The sequence below is a fragment of the Xiphophorus couchianus genome, chromosome 11, assembly GCF_001444195.1.
Source record: "Xiphophorus couchianus chromosome 11, X_couchianus-1.0, whole genome shotgun sequence".
Taxonomy (NCBI): domain Eukaryota; kingdom Metazoa; phylum Chordata; class Actinopteri; order Cyprinodontiformes; family Poeciliidae; genus Xiphophorus; species Xiphophorus couchianus.
In genome coordinates this window covers 22917717-22933171 of record NC_040238.1, presented here as the reverse complement: position 1 = coordinate 22933171, position 15455 = coordinate 22917717, and positions in this window count along the sequence as shown.

Genomic DNA, 15455 nt, shown 5'->3' with positions numbered 1-15455 from the left:
GTGGCTTGTTAACAAGCCGTTATGCCATCCATCAAACTTTTGTTGTCTTGTCTCCCGGATCCCTTTGTAGATACAATGACAAATGGGTTATTTGTCATTGCACTGTGTAAAATAAACAGAGAATTTTAATATTCTGTGCAAACAACAGTCTTCATAACAAGAAGTCTTTGATGGTGGGTTCTTCTGCCAGTGCCAGCTACATTTATTGGCACTTGTGGTAAAGAAACTTAACTGAGGAGGTGGGGGTAAAAATAAAAAAAAATATTTACAGCTGTGGGAAAAATTAAAAGACCACTTAAAATAATCAGTTTCTCTGATCTTACTTTTCATGTGTGAGTGAAATGAACATTGTTCTTTTATTCTGTGAACTACTGACATGTCTCTGAAATTCAAAGAAAACATATAGAATTTATTTGCAGAAAATGAGACTCAGAAAATGCTTTTAGACCTCAAACAATGTAAAGAAAATAAGTTCATATCCATTTAGAAACAATAATACAAATGTTTTAACTAGTTCAGAAGAGTTCAGAAATCAATGTTTGGTGGAATAACCAGGAGCTTTTCAATTAACTTCTTACTTTTTTCCAGAGTTGTATGTTTGATGAAATAATAACACCGTTACTCCTGATGTTCATATTCTGTACTGCAACATTACTTCATTGCAAAGTTTAGAAAGAGTGGGGGAACAACCAGGGTAGGATCACAGTTTCTCGTGTTTCAAATGATTTCGGCTCAGTTTTAGACAGCCTGCGTTATGCTCTGCCTCTTGGCCATATCCACTCTTCTTTTGGTAAAGAGAGTACAGGATTTCTTTCTTGCTCAGCCAACCACCTGTATTTCTGCTATGTGTTCACCATTAAATGTTCTGTTGCTTCTCTAACTCGCTTCAGAGTTCTGTCTTTTATAGACATCAGTTTACATTAAGATAATCAAAAATCGATGTATGTCTATTAATCCAGTGTCATTCTTAAAAGCTTTAAGCATTTTATTTGCTATAAAACTGAAGGCCACACAGTAGAAACACCTTATGGACCTTTCAACCATACCAGTTTGGTGAGATTAGCTGATTGTGTTGCTTCTAACCCTAATCACACTCAATCATTGTCACACATTGTAGCAACACGTCAAACATACATTTTTACACAATAAAGAAAAACTGAATATGAAACATTAACTAGTGTGAAATGCCGTCATTTCCTTATCTTACAATGTGCGCCTTTGATTTTGCAAAAACTGTACTCATCCTAAACTCCAGCCTCCTCCACAATGCTCCCCCTCCCACACACACACACACATCAGCATATGGTTCAGCTGCTGCTTACGCATACTCATAAAGTAGGCATTTCTTAAGCTGCATTTTACCAGTCATTTGTGCAGAAGTCATATTTAAATGTATAATGAGACCACAGCTAACGTGGGGTTTCATGCAACACAAACGGAATTCCCTGAAAGACTCAGCAGCAATCTAAAATTCAGGCCATTAAGCTAAAAATATTCCCAGATGGGACTCTGGCATTTTCCACACAAGATGTGAAGCAGCTCTGAGGACAAGAGGTGCTCACCGCCGCAACACGCTGCTCCACAGCAGTGCTCCTTAGTCTTGGTTGTCGGCACTTGGGGGCACAGCTGATTTTCCATTCCAACACCTTGGCATTGCAGCTCGTTGTGTTTTGCTCCGTATTCCAGTCCTCGTTTGGTCTTTGAGTGAACGGGCGGATTGAGAGCTAACATCATATTTGAATGGATGCCCCGGAACAGTTATCCCCATATGTACACATATAGAACGGGCCTCGTGAGAATATGTTGGAAGTGTTTGTCCCAGTGGTGTTTTGTTGCCTATTTGACTGTGGAGAAAAGAACAGAAGTTTACATTCGCTCTCCAGAATAGGCCTCTGGAGAGAGCGCACAGTGGAGCTACTAGATCAGACTGGCTACGGCTCCCAGTAGGGTTTCTGAGGTGTTTACTACAACTTTCACTCGTTTAACCTCAAACCACTTATACATTTCAAGGAAATTTTTTCCTGTACATGCATTTATGGATAAGCATATTTCAATATGTAATGGTGGTGAGAAGCAGCAAAGAAGACCGTTGGTACATGAGGATGTTTTTTGGGTTTTTTTGTGCCACACAGCATAAGGTTCAAAGTCATGTATTTCAGTAGGAGGTATGGTTTATGTGTCCAACATGCTGTGCTCAGGGATTCAGAGACCAAGGCCCTCTAGCAATTCAGAAAAAAATAACAACTTTTAGCAGCTCTATGTTTGTGTTATACCTGAAGACTCACTCATTTCCAAACCTTAACCACCTTATATTTAAGTCTACACATTCAAAATGTATTTATAGTCCTAATGCCATATACTGTCTGCTACAACCCCAACATCAATGTACTGAGCTGGAATTTCTTGTGATGGCCCAAGACAAAGTAGTTAAAGTAAAAAAAAAAAAAAAAAAAAGGGAAAAATGACAGACTTCATGTGTAATGCTCTGAAGGATGGTAAATCAATCCTTCTCTAATCTAAATCTTTTTCCTTCTAACAGCCCTCAAGTTGTTTTTAATTTTTTAATTTCTGTTTTAAAGCCCCCAACTCCTTTGGTTCTGCACTTTCTAAAAATCTCCTACGGTTTTCTTAGAGATATATCTTTTTTGAGCTTCTGTGGACATGTGGTACTAATTGATTTATTTCTGCCTTTGGGTTGTATTTCTTCTCCATTGTCCCACAATGCTTTCAACCAGTTTGAGCCTCTTTGTCCATCCGTTTTTACTCCCATCACAAAACATCTACAGCTTACCTTTCCTTCGCTTGCTTAGAGAGTATTTCTTCTTGTTTGTTTAAAAAACGTTTTTGAAACCATTGGTTCTTGCGTTCCACACTTTCCTAATTTTATGCAGCATTGAAGCATGCTGTGATGTAGACACACGGCAAAAAGAAATATTAGGCCCTTCTATCCTGCCTGACTTGGGATGGAACTATTTCTAACTATTTCCAAGCTTCTGTTTCTCTGCAAGGTTTAAGATTTATGTTTTGTCTAGTTGCAAACTTTCATTTATACTTTGTCTATAACCTCTCATCTGTGTATCTGGTGCTTATCACTTTTAGGTAAGAGGTCCCCAATGCAAACTTTTCTAGAGGAAACTTGTGTTTCTGAAAAGTTTAGGTGATCTTATTTTAACTGTTTGAGGTTTCTACTGTTTTTCTGCTTTCGGATACAAGTGTGCATCATTTGAGATTTGAGATTGTAGGTCAAGTTTTCAACAGTACATTCTCAGACCAAACACATATATTTATGTAAATATTCCACAGCAGCAGCATCTCTTACTTGTGAAGCTCCTCAAGGCTCCATCTCAGTCCCTGTCTTGTTTTCATGATATATGTTACCTTAAGAGTGTATTTTTTAAGAAATTTCCTCCTAATCTTTCCTTGATGGCATTCAAATCTAACTCTCAATTCATTAAAAAAATCAACTTTGAAACCCTGGTTGGGGAGCCTTGCTCATATTAAGGCATAGATGAACTGAAATGTCCTTTTGCCCGACTATAACAATGCAGAAGTCTGGTTATTTTCAAAACTTAGATCTTTCCAATAACATTTTGGAGACATTCTTGTTGTACAATTGCCCTTTATCAGGAATCTGAACAAATTGTTTAAGAACTCTTTTAAATTTCAAAGCAAAAAACAATTAAGTTAATAAGACATGCGTAGTAGGGTAACGTCTTATTTTATTCTTAAAGTCTACAAAAGATTGATCATGGTTTTAATATCACCACAGTCAGTGTTTTTGTAATCTCCTGTATGTAGATTTAGATTGGTGATCTCTTTCAGTCAGCGTTTGCAGCTTTTATAAAACGCCGAAGAACTTGAAAATGGGAATTTAAATCTAGTGAGAGAAGTTAAAGTCATTTTCTATTACTCAGAATATTATTAAAATATTCAATTAATTCAGTAACTCTGTTCACCGAATGAAGCGCATACAGATCAATTACACATTCTGATGTTCTTAAATCTTTCTTCCTGTTAATTATGATGATTCCTAAATAAAAACACTCAATTTACTTTCTTTGATTAGGAGACTGAAAAGAAAACTAATACAGAAATGTGGGCTTTACGAAAAGTATTTCTATTACCTTCTTAAAGGTGGATAATTTCAAGAGGCACTTTTAATCTGGCAGACGAGCCTCATCCAAACACCTCCTCTAATTTACTGATATGTACCAGTATGTTCACAGATGCTCTCTAACCAGTCTGATTGATTCAACTCTTTCTTCAAAGAAGGCTAACGGGAAAAAAAATCAAATTGAAGACGTGCAAAGCTAGAGGAGACAGACCCCAGAAGACTTGCAGCTGTAAGCAAGGAAATGTGGTTTTGTAAAAGTATTGAGGCAGAGAGTTGAATCACACTTTTTAAACATTTAATTAGAAAAATATAAAAAAAATTTAAATCTAACATCTTTCCCTTGTACGGCATGAAAATGTACTGCCTTGTGTTGCTCCAACATGTTAAATTGCGATAAATTACAGACATACACAGCTGTAATGTGATAAATTTGTGTAAAGTTCAATGGTTATGAATGCTTTTGCAAGGCATCTGAACATTAAAAAAAGATATGCTGTACTTCTAGTTTTTTATTATTATTGATGATTTGGCTATAAAACTACGTAATATATTATGAAGCATCAAATGTCGTCTAAGAGACAATAACTGACTCTATTAGAACTTCTTGCTGCTGCCGCCTCAGTGAACTTTTCACATGTCTTTTTTAAAATGACAGCCGTTTCTATTTCTGGAAACAAAATTTAGTTACCGTTCATCAAAAAGAATCAAAATGTTCAGCTTGAGAAGCTTTTGATCTCTTCTGTGACACCTCTTTGTCTGATCTGCTGAGTCGGTGGCAGCAGCAGCTCCAGCTATGCATGTGCACTTACTCTCCCTCCGAATTATTATTATTATTATGTACATGTAAGCATAATAAAATGAAAAGGGAAGGGCTGTCGGTCACAATTCTACCAAATAATGACACGGTGTTTAAATCAGTTACCATCTACTCTTAGTTGGTGTCGTTTTTTTAGTCACTACACACATTCACTTTGTAGTCTGATGACAGAAAAAAAAATATGTGTGACTTTTTTGATTCAATAACAACACGGAAAAGCACCAAAAACAGGACAGAAAAAAAGATGGAAAGTATGAACCAAGAAAATATGGAAAAACAATTCTGTGATTAGAATAAAAACGTAAACGTTTAAAGTCACATACACTGTGTCTTTTAAGATTCATACAGCATGCAATCAGTGCACAGTTACACAGCCGGCATCACTGACAACATGGTGTCTGGTAGCGCACACAGCATGGCTACCTTGCACGAGTGAGGACATCACTAACGCTTAGCAGCACACATGCTAATTTTAGCGCGCCCTATGCTGCAAAGCATTGTTTTCCAAAACATGCTTTGCAGAATCACGTTGATTAAAGCAGCCAAAGTAGTGGCCGTAAACCAGGACATTCTGCAGTGTTGACCTTTGACCCATTAAGATCATTTGGTACATCAAACAAAGATGTAGAAGCTTTTTTGCTTTTAAATACCAGCAGTTAGTTCGTCTAATGCACCGCATGGCTTCTTGCATTAAAGCCTGGTTTTTCCGTAATCTATTCTTCTGGAGGTCAAACATTCATCTTGAAAGTAAAACATAACCCCACACCCCCCCCCCACACACACACACACACCTTTCAACATTTTAATAGTCTATACAGTTTATTAAAACACACACTTTACATGATTAGAATAACATCACATTCTGTTTTTGTTTGCATTTAATGAAAGTGGATATATTTATAGAGCCTTCCGACTAAAAAAGGTCAATGTTAGATAAGAACCAAATTACCCTGCTATAAAAGCATGAAGTTTTAGTTTTGCAGGATTCAAACTCTCTCTCCAGTCGAAGCCTGAGAGGCTCCAGTCTCGTTCATCACCTCACACACGTCTAAGCTTCTGGTGTGTGCAGCAGCGCTGTGACAGGAGTCTGGGTGAGCGCTGATGAAAACATCAGGGAAAGGAAGAAATTAAACGGCTGAGTCTGAGCTGCACTCACTTCTTAAGCAACTTTTATTTTGACAGCAGACTAATTCCTACATGGTCTGCTTTTGTGAACTGCCAGACTGCAGGCCTTTGTGATAATGAAATGCCTAAAAAAAAATAAAATAATATATATATATATATATGTATATATATATATATATATATCAAATGCAAACACATTTTTCACTTTTTTCACAACTGTCCTCCTGTGAGGACATTTTCAAAACAGGTTTCAGTTAATTTGGAAAAAAACAAACAAAAAAAACCCCAACAAAACATCACAAAGCCTTTAAAAGTTATAACTACTTAAAAATACAACAAGACAGAATTTTTTGGATTTGCTGATACAGAATTTACTTTATTCAGATTTTTCCTGAAGAACTTTAAGATTTATAGTAAGAAGCACTAAAAATATATTGTTACCCTTTCAGGTTTGATATTAATTATTCATATTAGGTGTAGAGATAAAGTCAAACCTCTGTATGAGAGAACAGTTCATGTAAAACAGAGCTTTACTTAAAAAAAAACAACAACAAAAAAACCCCCATTAAGAAACAGACATTTGAACAGCAAAACCATACATGAATAGAAGTGGGGACATTCTGGTAGCATCTTGTGGCACCATATATTTTAAATCGGCTTTAGCATCTGATATTAGCAATTAGCATGGTTAACAAAGTAAAACTAGCAGTATCTATAAGCCAGCATGTTTAATGACAAACAGCTGTTAAACGTTTAACACACTGCAAATTATTCTACTGTGTTCAGCATTTCCTCTATCTGCTAAAAATCTTGCTTCTCTTGCAGCCTAAATGAACTACAGTAGAAAACAAGATTAACTTTTAATTAGTTTCTATATCTCTGCGCTTCCTCTGACTTCATTTTAAACACCACATTGGAACTAAAAATAACTTTAAGTACTTTTTTAAGCACCAACATCCACAGTGTAGCAATGTTAAAGCAACCTGGTAATGCATGGCACAGTGTCTTAAAGATTGGGAGGGGGGGCAACGTCAGATTTTTGAGTTTCCAATCAAATGGTCCCAATCAAGCTGAACTTAGCACAAATAATAAGTGAGTTTTAAAGTGACAAAGTAGATAACTAAATTAACAAATAAAGTTCTCTTCCCTTCAGTCTTGAAAAAAATGGTTTGTCCCTGGTTTCTACACCCACAGCTAATCTGTTAGCATAACTTCAAAGAAAAACAGAAAAGTAAAAGTAGACCAGACAAAAATTAACTAAAGTGTTCACCCATTAGAAAATGTATGACTTAATAAAATAACTTGAACTTAAACTTAGCTTATGTATAGTGTCATCTGTAGCTAAAAATGCAAATGATTGAATCAAAAACAATACTAACACTATATGATGGTAGGAGGAGGGAGCATCCCCTACATCATCATAGACTGCTAACATATTGCTGTACCTTATCATGCACCACAGAGGTTTAACTATGCAACACTGAAGTTTCAAAGTGCTTAAGGTCCTTCCATCACCTGCTACCTCTGGATTTAAGCAGTCGAAGCTAAATAATGACGTAATGAATAATGCATATTTAATGTTAATATTTAAGAGTTAAAATTCAGCACCGGCTTGGTCCTGTAAGAACGCTGCTGTAATAATAAAAAACAATGATGAATGCTATTGGCAGAGCTCATAAAATTCTAATAATGCAGGGAGAGGAGCTGCATTATAAATGCTACTTTTTAAAAATCCATGCAAGATCTGGGACACGGTTTTTTGTTTTTTTTCCCCTTCTTCTTCTCCACCCAGATCTAATAATGTCAGTTTTAAAATTCATTCATGTGTATTGTATTTAATTGACCTTTAGCACACAGATCAAAAGCGGTGAACTTCAGAGGGACGACGTGCAGCACGCAGCGGAATCATTTCAAGATGCACACAATGTTCCGTCCTGCACATTAGCTGTAAGGCCAGTTACATAAGGAGTCTGGTATCTAAATGTGTTTTTGTTCTGCTGTCACAAGAGTAAAAGCAAGAACTTGGACCTGCATGTGTGGTGTAGATGTTAGACTTTTTTTTTTTTTCTTTTAATTTCCGTGACGTACAAAGCTCCTCTAGAATCCTGTGTAAACGCCACATACAGCCGTCTCACATGTTTGGGCCCAGGTGCTTTGAGCTTCTCGTAGCATCTCTGACAAAGAGGCTTCCTGCCGTCAACTCTGCAGGCTTCAAAGGGTTCACCGTTGTGATGTGGGTTTTATGAAGAAGGATGTTCTTTCAGAACTTTGGGAGTTGGAGGATTCCCAAAAGAGCAACTTCTGCCTTGGAACATTTCCTGCCGCGGTCGCTACAAGCAAGGCAACCTTAGATCTGTGAACAAAGGTGCTGCGCGTAACACACAACAGCATATTTCTCTGCATCAGACTATATTATGCTACTGTAAAACGTAATATTCGCAGAATAATTGTGTTTCAACCATGTAATAGTCGAAAGCAGTAGCAGGTGTAAAGGTTTATGAAAAAATTGTATACAGTGCATTTCAAAATGAAGTAGAGGAATCGCTAAACATTTTGTCATGTTATAATCACAAACTTTACCGAAAACGTGTTCAGAAACACAAAGCAGATCACAGTTTGGAAATGGAGACTCAAAGATTTCTAGTTTCTGGTCATCAATAAACAGAAAGCGAGAGGAGTGGTGGAAATCCAAGGTCTGAGAATCCAACTATCTGAGTCCTTGAAAATTTTCACCTGCTGTTTGCAAAAGTATTTTTGAATTCCAAAAAAAGCATTTTTGAAATACTTTATTGTTCCCACTGGAGAAAAAAAAAATGCTGCTATAACTCAAATTATTCATGATTCTTCAAAGAGTTGTTAAGACTTAGCCTAAAAGACATACAGCTGTAATTGCAGCAAAATGTATTTCCAAGGCAACAGAATACAAATCCACGCCACACGTCAGATTATTTTGAACAAAAAACAAAACCACGTATTACTTATGTTCAACTCGACAAACAACATCTGTTGTTCTGAAACGCCCAACTAAAACACTTTGAGGCTAACGTTGTGAAATGCAGAAAAAAATGTGGCAAAAAATTTCAAGAAAGTAGCACGAATACTTTTGAAGGGCGCTGTATTTTGTGAGACGTTCCTGCTAATCCTTCGTTGCATAAAAGGTTTGTCATGTCGAGCAGGGGGGATGTGATGAGTTCAGAAAAAGAAGAGGAAAAGAAGCTTATCTAGAAAGAGAAGAGACACAGGAGAGTCTGAGATAGAGCCTGAGAGCGTGCGGCGCTCGTCTGGCTGATGATACAGCTGGCACTAACAGCATGGGCATTTTGCTGCAGTGCACGGAGATACTAATTCAAAGTAAAGCAGCACAAAGTAAATTATTGATGTGTGATGAGAGACGACCATACATCATCTTTTAGGTGGGGAAGGCGTTTATATGAAAGAATTATTGAGCAGGCGTGAGTTAAGTCAGACTGTGCAACCGCGAGGAAGCGAGAAGAGCAGGCATGCATGCAGAGATCAGCTTGCTGTCACACCAGAAAAAAACAACACAAACATCATCTTCTCAGACTCGATCTCCCGCGTTGGTCCCTCATTCAGGTTTCTGTTCACGCCGGAGAGCTTCAGATCAGGCATATGCAAGCAAAACCCCTAAATATGGTGCGAAACTCTCTGAGCCCGCAGCAGAGACTGGGAACGGTTTACAGCTTAAAGAAAAAAAAGACTGCAGCCAAGCCTTTCATCAGCAGCCAAAGGCATCTTTAGAGGCAAGTTTTAAAAAAAAAAAAAAAAAAAAGAAAAAGAGGGGGAGATCTGGGAAAGAGAAATATCTTTAACTGTAAGCAATGACCCCATAGTCTGGAAAATCTTCTCTAGGGATATCTGGGTCCTAGTATTTTACCCTGGGAAGTTACGGGAAAATGCAGGGAATTATATGCATTTACTAAAACGTTCCAACAGGCAACTTCTTCTACCTTCTCACAAAGTCGATTCGTTTCTCTTCTGCTTTGGTCAGGCACCAGCATCAATTCTCTTTTTTTAAAAGACAAAATGTTTCTCTTTTTTCTATGACAGAAAACAGAAAACGATTGATTGCGTCCCACAGTCGGTAACTCATAGCTGCTGCCTGGGATTGATCCACAGCATGGCAGAAAGAGGCCAACAGAAAGGGTTATGACCTTTGCAATGGCTGCAGGAGGGGCAATAATGGAAGCACCGAAAGCAATTATCTCGTCAGCTCCGTGTTTCCCGGTATGATCAATGGACCAATACGCCCTCACGTCTAAAATCACCTAAAGTCTTAAGAGGTGTGCTGGACGTGTCGGAGTAAGCAGGGCCGTATCGTTGACTAATTTGTGCTCCTTTGGGTCTCGATTCAAACGTCACGACTTCATATAGACAAGAAAATCCCGAGTAAATCCTCAGTGACGGGAAGCTTGCCAACGTTTCCAGCTCACACACACGCAAGGAAAAAGTGAAAAAGTTTAAAGGGACAAATACATTTGCAAGTATTCTGTATACCTCATGTAATCTGTACACGTTTTCAAGTATACGGATTACTGGCAAAAGTATTCGTCCCTTTAAACTTTTGCACTTTTTCTCTGAGTATGACCACAAACTTCTTTGTGTTTGAAAAGGAATGAAGGCAGACCGGCACGCAAAACCAAATGAAATGTTTATTATAATCTTTCTATTTTTATTTTCTTTATTTAAACAGATAAAACCCCACTGAGATCTAGGTCTCATTTTCAAGAGGGACCTGGTCAGAAATCTGTACACACAACAACTTGATTACTTGATTAATTAAAACATATTTTAACATAGTTTAAAACAACTTACAATTATTTATGTGCACTCTCTTTGTATATGCTAAACATCCATCCATTTTCTGTACACCCTTGTCCCTAGTGGAGTGGATAGGGGTACTGGTGCCTATTTTCAGCGATGGGCTGAGATAGGCACCTCGCCTCGTACCCTGCCTCCGGCGAGACGCGGGGTACACCCTGGACAGGTCACCAGAACAACACAACACAGAAACAGACAGGACAAACAACCATGCACACACACACACACACACACCTAGGAAGAATTTAGAGAGACCAAGTTACCTAACAGTCATGTTTTTGGACTGTGGGAGGAAACCGGAGTACCCAGAGAGAACCCACGCATGCACAGGGAGAACATGCAAACTCCATTCAGAAAGACCCCGAGCCGGGAATCGAACGCAGGACCTTCTTGCTGCAAGGCAACAGTGGTACCAACTGTGCCACTGTGCAGCCCATATGCTAAACAATATTTGGAAAACAGCTGATAATGTCAGTAGATTCTTCCTCCAGAGCTCTGAGCCTGAGTCAGTTTAATGTTTGTCATGATGGATTAAGCTGTGCTTGGGATTCTATTTTACAGTAAGTGGGTGATTTTACGTAATTATTATTGCATAAAGTGCGCAATGCTTTCTGTTTTTGTACCTGCTAGAATACTTGGGAGGTTCGTGGTTGCAACATGACAAAGTGTGAGAAAGTTCAAGAGGTCTAAATACCTTTACAAAACACCGTACATGCATACGTAAAAGAACACAAACAGCTAGTGTGGGGACGTTTGTTTTCTTTGTTTATCGGCGGTATGCATAGGTCTGAGGGCAGCTTGTGTGACACTGCACAGCTCCGACAAGGCTTCCAGTGAAGCGTATGAAATCAACAAAAGCAACTCTGTGGTAGGCCTTAGTCATCCAGCGTCTTTTATCTGGACAGAAAGCAGAGCCGTACTTGCGAACAGTGGCCGTTGTCACGCAAAATAATTCTTTTACAGGAGCTGACGCGGTAGCTCAAGAAGCCATGCATGCAGCTTGTGCAGTGTCCCCTCACTTTCCCTTGTTCTCTCTTTTGCGTTGGCAATAAAAGCTGAACACAGTCAAAAATAGAAAAAAAAAAATCCCCTGCAGTGTTTTCACATTTTTTAACTCAATTGTTTTGTTTTTTTTTGTTTTGTTTTTCTATTTTCTTTTTCTTTTCTCTCTTATACAAACAAGTGACGGAGAAAATCCAATTCTGCCGAAAACAGCCATGGACAAAATGAACTCCAGAAATGACAATAGAGTCGAATACCATTAGACAAAAGCCTGACATTAGCGATTAGGACAAACAAAGGCAGCATCTCGCAAGCCCCGATCCCTGCGACGCGCTCTTTGCATGTTCTATGCATTTGCTTCATCAGCACACCTAAATCTTAGGCAAGTTCTAAAGAATATCATTAAAAACCAATCGGTTTAAGTCCGCAGTGCTGAAGGACGCGTGCAAGTCGCAGGGCAATGTGCTTCCAGGATCAAGGTTTGGACAAAAGTTAATCTGATTCACTGCCACTGATGGCAGGTATGAACCCAAGAAGACTAGATGCTGAAATTACATCAAAATGTAGCTACATCTACTCACTGTCTTATGTTGTTGTGGTATTATCTGATTGGAAGTAAAGCTAACATTTTTAAATGAATTAGTCAGCGTGCCATATTTAAGTAAAGTGAATATAAAAACAGAACGATGTGTACTTAATTGATGCTCAACAGGTCTGTTTTTTTTTTATTACATTTTGAGAAATTTCTGCTTCATTTTGTATTACAAACAAACATCTTGGTAAAAGAACTTTAAATCTATTCTGAATTCTGAATTTCGTCCAACCTTTTAGATTAGATTCAGTTCCCATCCTGCCTTCCTCATCCATTAATCTCACCTACTTCTTTTTTCCTCTCCTCTTCTTCCTTTAGTCATAATTTAATCTCCTCCTCCTAAATTTATGTTTTCTACTCCAAAAAATAAAAAATAAAAATCCATCCTTTTGTGCTAGCAGTTACCCAAAGGGATGTTTTGTTAAGTATGTTGTTGTCATGATCTGTGTTTCTGTGTTTATTTCGAGTTTCCTGTGTCTCTGTGTTGTCCTGTTCGCCCCTCGATTACTCCCAGGTGTTTCTCATTCCCTGATTAGTGTCACCTGTGTGTCTTTGTCGGGTCCTCGTCTCTTTTGGCGTCTAGTCTGTCAGTCCGTCGTCTCGTCCGTTGTTTAACGGTTGCTACCAGCGTCGAGCCCTGGCGTCCGCTCGGCCGTGCTGCCCGTTTGTATTGGAGCATGTTGGACTGTGTTGCACTGGACATTCATCATTAAAATCATTTACTTATCGCATCCTGGGTCTACAGCATCTGCCTCACCACCTCTACACCGCACTTTATGACAGATGTCTCACACCAACATACTCATTTTGCAAAATGAAGAGATTTTCCATCAGTTTTCATTCAACAAAACCATTTCCTGCCACATATCGGCTGAATATTCAGCCAACAGGTCAGAATGTCGTCCTTCACTGCTTTTTAAAAGTCTCAATTTTCTGTTTCAACAAATGGGTTTACACTGGGCTTCTTTTGCAGTTTTCTGCTTCATTTTCTGCTTTTCTAACATATCAACTAGCAGTTCTCTCTTGCTTTTTTTATACTGTTATAACACTGGCTTCAGCTTCTTATGTAATTTCATTTTATCTACCAGCCGCTATTTCTTGCTTTAAGTCGTCTGTCAATTTCAACAGCTTTTTTGAACAAGTATTGAGGTAACTTGTGCTTGCTCCACTGTTCTCAGCTGACAGTATAAACAGATCCGCTTAAGATTTAGCTATTTTACTGTTTCTGCTACGTTATCCCATCTTAGCCAGTTTTCTGCGGTAACTTCAAAATCTTCAGTAGTTTTAGCGTACAGCCGTCAAAGTGCATTTTTGTCAGAAATGCTAATTTTTCTCGTATGTGATTTGTCTCACTTGCCGCTAATTGTGTTGGGGTTTTTTTCTTTGTTTTTGTCAGGATTCTCTTTGTTAGAGTAGGCATTGTGACAGAAATGCAAATCAATTCTAAATTACTCTGATGGACAAAACGCTGCCGACTGTTTTATCAGAGCTTGCACTCTTCACAGTGTTTTTACTCTGATTAAACCACTTCACAGCGTACGCCGAGCTTTGGAGAGTGTGAAGCTAATAACACTGTCTGCATCCAACTGAGCACGCTGCAATTATAATTCCCCTTTATGAACTCCTATAAAGAACAATAATCAGAAAACAGGATTTCTCTGCTGCTCACCTGAAATTTAAGAACTTACCGTCTGCTGAATTTTGTTATTGTGGTGGCTGTTGCATTACTCAATAAGATACTTTTTTGAATCCATCTCAAACTGAACAAAATACCCCACTGTTTGCCCAAGCCTGTGGGGGTCTGGCGAAGTGAGATTGTTTGCTATAAATGTTAACATCTACCCCGGGTACCATGGAGATGACGGCGAGGTGAAGTCCAACGGGGACCTGAAAGAAATCAGCTGCTAATGATCAGAATTTCCTGAAAAGCAGGCGGACAGGAGCCGATGCCAGACATACTCTTCGGGAAATATCACGGCTGGAAATGTTCTCGTGAATTTGGTTAGACTGAGGAAATCCACGAAGGAAAGGAAAATTCCTTTTGGTTGTTATTGATTGAGAATATTTTTCTTCCTCCTCCCCGGAGACAGTCTCTGTTAGCTTGCTGCCGAATAACCTCCCACAGTTGGCCACGTTTTTGGACAGGAGCTCAATTGCAATGTCAATCTAAATGCTATTAATGCTTACCTCCGGTGTTAATGTGTTTTTACAGAGAAGAAAAAAATAGTAAGCAATGTGTCATTTTCCAATACCAGCTGACAGCCTGCAATTACAGAAGGATAATTAGAAAATGAGGCAAGCTAAGCTGTCTTTTCCAAATGACTTGGGTTAATGACAGAGAAGGCCTGTTCCACACTGGCAGCTCAACAACCTGCAGACTGGTTTCACTGGTTTCATTGTTCTGGTGTTAAGTCTGCAAACAGCTATTATCAGGATGGATTCATTTTTGGGGACTTTTATTGGTGTATTCAAATAAGTGTTTGGAGATATGATTATACAACAAACAGCTTCCAGAAATGTAACCACTCCTCTTATCAGAAGATTTAAATGACTTCATGTAAACTGACTTGCTGTTTGGCCCTGATTTTAAGTAGCATATTCAAAATTAGGTTGAGGTGAGAATCCAGTAGTTTCATATTGGCCTGTTTTATCCAGTCTAAAACATTGTTTTGGATCATTGATCTATTGGAACAATCAGTTATATCCAAGTTTCAACCTCTTACGTTAGTTGCAAAGTTGAAATATTTGAAGGTAGTTCTTTTTCTTTATTTTTCCACCCATTCAGCCAATCAGAAGTGGATTAAAATCCATTTTTAAGTATTATCACGCTGCAGAATCTCGCTTTCTCTGTGAAATGCAAAAATAAAACTTTAAGCTATCCATGTAGAGGCTGCCTCCATTTACTACTCTGACGTAGCGACATGCAAACAGAGGCATCACACGGTCTGACCTAGTGACCATTTTTA